Raw genomic sequence first — 4,854 nt, 5'->3', positions numbered from 1 at the left:
GATGGTATCTCTCTTGCAGCTTTTTGGAAATTGCGGGATGGTGGGTATATATATTGCTAAAATTTGGTTCCTTTAGTATAATTAATAATTGAACTGGAAACTCTTTGCATTTTAGTACTGTAGTCAGATTATAATAACAAACATATTTAGTTTTTTAAAAATCCCAGTATGTGGCTTGCATGATGAAACATAAAATGGCAAAGATGGTTGAAAGCTAAATCAATGTAGTTCAAACAATACATTGACAAATGAACTCAATAGCGCCCCCATGAAAATGTCCTCGCTCTGCTGGTAAAAAACTTTTTCTTTCCCTTTGTTTTACTAAGAATCTGAGGTGATAACTAGGCTCATGGGCACCCCTAGTGTTAGAATATAACATTTGTTTATCTCAAATTAAAGCAGAAATGGTGGTCCTCATACTGCAGGTTAATTTACCCGGTCCTCATTTTGGTAGTTGTACAGGAATGTGTGTGTGTGTGTGTGTGTGTGTGTGTGTGTGTGTGTGTGTGTGTGTGTGTGTGTGTGTGCTATATTTATATATTTATATATTTATTATGTATGTAAACATCATAATTTTAGAACAAACAGGAAGTAGACATATAAGGTAAAATGAAGTAATAGAAAACAGAAAAATTATGAATTATTCAATAAATGGTGGTGATATTATTGTTATTATTGTTAAAGGGCCTGGATAGGGTGTTGTTTAAAATGCTATCTACAAATCCAGAAAAAAACTTAATGTGACCCAAGTACAAGCCACATAAACAGATTTTTATGTGTGAGAGATATCTGTCTCGTTTAAACCTGATCTGATTCAAATTCAGTAGATAATATTTATTTAATCTTTACAGATGTGATTGTGCCTATAAATCTCATATTAGGCAACCTTTAAAAAGCCTAAAATGCGGTTTCCTTTTGCGTGATCACTTTTCTTTTTGCCTCTTATGAGCTGAACTACTTTTCAAGCATCATAAACAATCTCTGAATGTGTGCTGTTGCTAGGCAACCCCTCATGACAAAATAAGGAGTGTTTATTGGAGAAAGAGGGGAAAATTGTGTGTATGTGTGTTGACTTTTCTCAGCTGTCATTTTGGAAGATGACAGGTCTTGACAGATGGGTCCTAAAATGACATACTCAATCAATCAAACACCTTTACTTTAATCCTTGTCGGTGTCAGTCAATCTGCTCAGACTAGATACTGTATGGTTAGTGACTATAACAGTTCAAGTTGACAGATATTCACACAAAAAGTGTAACACGCTTAAAAGTGCCAAACCGTCACAACCTTCAAATATAGCGTAAACACGTTTACCGCAATTTGCATTTCTCAGTCGTTCCGGTTCTATCAGATGTCAATCCCCTGAAAGCCTTGTCATGGGATATGTTGTCTGTCAGGCTTAACCTCTAGAAGAAGGATTTGTCAATACTGCTCATGAAGCAAAGGTCTTGGGTGATTTTATGCCAGTTTGAAATATTGATTAGGATTAGACAAGCATGTAGCCAAATCTTAATCAATTCTGAATCAAGCCAGTTTGTTTCGTTTTCCGTCTGGTAAGTCAAAATGTTACCTTAGCACCATGCTTTCGCAAAATGGGACAATGTTGTTCTTGTATAGTGACCTAATAACTAAGCCTTTGTGAAGAGCATGTGTGATGTTGATAGATTCGGGCCAAAATATGATTAATGTTGAAATAATGTTACTGCCTACCTGTATCTTTTGGAACAAAATTAGCAGATGAAAAAATAGATAAATACATTCAATGCTGGAATTGTGACAAATGCAATCTTGGTAAATTTGTTTCTATATAACTGAATTAAAATATAATAAACATAATTAAATAATAACTTTATGAGTTTGAAATGTGTGTGGAGGGACCAATGTGAATGGTAAGTTTCTCATGCCATTAACTGCCATTAAGTATATATATATATATATATATATATATATATATACACTCACCTAAAGGATTATTAGGAACACCTGTTCAATTTCTCATTAATGCAATTATCTAATCAACCAATCACATGGCAGTGTCTTCAATGCATTTAGGGGTGTGGTCCTGGTCAAGACAATCTCCTGAACTCCAAACTGAATGTCAGAATGGCAAAGAAAGGTGATTTAATGCATTTTGAGCATGGCATGGTTGTTGGTGCCAGACGGGCCAGTCTGAGTATTTCACAATCTGCTCAGTTACTGGGATTTTCACGCACAACCATTTCTAGTGTTTACAAAGAATGGTGTGAAAAGGGAAAAACATCCAGTATGCGGCAGTCCAGTGGGCAAAAATGCTTTGTTGATGCTAGAGGTCAGAGGAGAATGAGCCGACTGATTCAAGCTGATAGAAGAGCAACTTTGACTGAAATAACCACTTGTTAAAACCGAGGTATGCAGCAAAGCATTTGTGAAGCCACAACACGCACAACCTTGAGGCGGATGGGCTACAACAGCAGAAGACCCCAAAGGGTACCACTCATATCCACTACAAATAGGAAAAAGAGGCTACAATTTGCACGAGCTCACCAAAATTGGACATTTGAAGACTGGAAAAGTGTTGCCTGGTCTGATGAGTCTCGATTTCTGTTCAGACATTCAGATGGTAGAGTCAGAATTTGGCGTAAACAGAATGATAACATGGATCTGTGCAGGCTGGTGGTGGTGGTGTAATTGTGTGGGGGATGTTTTCTTGGCACACTTTAGTCCCCGTAGTGCCAATTGGGCATCGTTTAAATGCTGCGGCCTACCTAAGCATTGTTTCTGACCAGAGGTGTAAAGTACTTGAGTAAATGTACTTCGTTACTGTACTTGAGTATTTTTTGGGCTACTTTGTACTTGTACTGAGTATCAAAAATATAGGCAACTTTTACTCTCTACTCAATTACATTTTTGATTGGGTATTTGTACTCTTTACTCCACTACATTTGAAATGACACTTAACGTTACTCGCTACATTGTTTATTCGTCAAATAAAAACGAAACGAAAGTGTCAGAGAGTGATGATGGATAGAATCTGTGGTCGCGAGGTTACACGCACACACACAACTGAGGGACTTCATTTGGCGCTGCGCAGAGCAATCGTATGAAATCAAAGTACTGCGAGAGCGAATCAAATGCATATGGAGAGGTCTGGTCTCGCGTTATTTTGATGTCAAACACTGAATGGCTTGCGTTGAGCCACCGTAGCGGGACATCTGCGTGCTGCGTATGTCATAAACTGTAGAGAAAAGTTCGCGTCTGGTCTGAGAGAAGAGATAAAGAGCAAACATATGGATGCATATCACATTTGCTTCAGTCAAGGGACCCTTTGTTAAACATGTGATGCTACAATTAAAACAAAAGTGAAGCGCGATCGCAGGATCGGGTCATCCCGCAAATCAAAGGCAAGCACAAATGTTTATATACTCTGATGCTATTTTATCAGCTAACCTGAGCTGGTAAGTTACATAACTTGATATAACTTACTATATAAGTCAAAATAAACCAGCGAGGTACTGTACTGATTGCCCGAGTAACTTAAGTACATTATAAGATTGATAATAAGTGTACAATTTCACTGTCCTCACATTCAATCAAGTATGCTGTAATGTATGAGGGATGCATGACTGAAGAAATGTAGTGCACTTAATGTGAGATAGTGGTGTTACGTACTACATGTGTTTACAATTAATCTTTCAAATGAACAACTTCACGTTTTTAATATGCATTATCATATTTCTGTTAGTGTAATTTTAGTTCACTGGAATGTTTTAAATATTAAAATTATATCTTTTTTAGGATTGGCCTATATAAGAATATTTGGTAACACTTTACAATAAGGTTCATTAGTTAACAGTAGTTAATGTATTAACCAACTTGAACAAACCATGAGCAATACATTTGTTACATCATTTATTAATCTTTGTTAATGTTAGTTAATAAAAATTTAAGCTTTAATTGTTTGTTCATGTTAGTTTAGAGTGCATTAACTAATGTTAACAAGATTTTAATAAAGTATTAGTAATTGTTGAAATTAACATTAACAAAGATGAATAAATGCTGTATAAGTGCAGTTCATTATTAGTTCATGTTAACTAATGTAGCTAACTAATGTTAACTAATGAACCTTATTTGTTAAGTGTTACCATATATTTATATCACAAAGTTAGGCTATATATTTTTCAGCATGGCACATTCAAGTACACAATGACACTAGACTAAAATTAAATGGGTTTAAATTAAATTTAATGTAGATTTCTAGACTAAATCTCATGGCATTTAGTTGAATAAAATTAGACTAAAACTAAATCAATTCAGATGACAAAAATATGACTAAAACTAAATTAAATTTTAGTCAAAAGACTATGACAATGTTTAATCTGTGTTTGTTCTGCCAGGTAAAATTTTGAGGTGTTTAATTTCTTTTCTATATTAGGAAATAAAACCTCATAAATAAGCTTTCTTAGTTTTCACTGCCCAGACCTACAATGTCTCTTTGTGTTGAGGACTAGTGCATCTTTGAGCCAACATTCAGTACGAGTAAAAATACTTGAGTACTTTTAAATTGGGTTACTTTAATACTTTTACTCAAGTCGTATTTAAATTGGTGACTTGTAACTTGTAGTGGAGTAATTTTTACAGTAAGGAATTTGTACTTTTACTCGAGTATGGCTTTCAGCTACTCTTTACACCTCTGTTTCTGACCATGTCCATCCCTTTATGACCACCATGTACCCATCCTCTGATGGCTACTTCTAGCAGGATAATGCACCATGTCACAAAGCTCAAATTATTTAAAATGGTTTCTTGAACATGACAATGAGTTCACTGTACTAAAATGGCCCCCACAGTCACCAGGGCTGCGTTCTCCGAAACTACC

The 4,854-nt window shown here is 35.5% G+C and overlaps 1 protein-coding gene across 1 annotated transcript in view; it reads left to right on the top strand.

Annotated features, from left to right (window-relative positions):
• Positions 1-4,854, top strand: part of LOC129432617 (proton myo-inositol cotransporter) — a 115,971-nt gene that overhangs the window by 74,083 nt on the left and 37,034 nt on the right. The gene's annotated exons all lie outside the window — the stretch shown is intronic.

The sequence above is a fragment of the Misgurnus anguillicaudatus genome, chromosome 1 (genome assembly GCF_027580225.2).
Source record: "Misgurnus anguillicaudatus chromosome 1, ASM2758022v2, whole genome shotgun sequence".
NCBI classification, from domain to species: Eukaryota; Metazoa; Chordata; class Actinopteri; order Cypriniformes; family Cobitidae; genus Misgurnus; species Misgurnus anguillicaudatus.
Note: the sequence above shows the minus strand (reverse complement) of the source record. Positions and strands in the feature narration are given on the sequence as shown.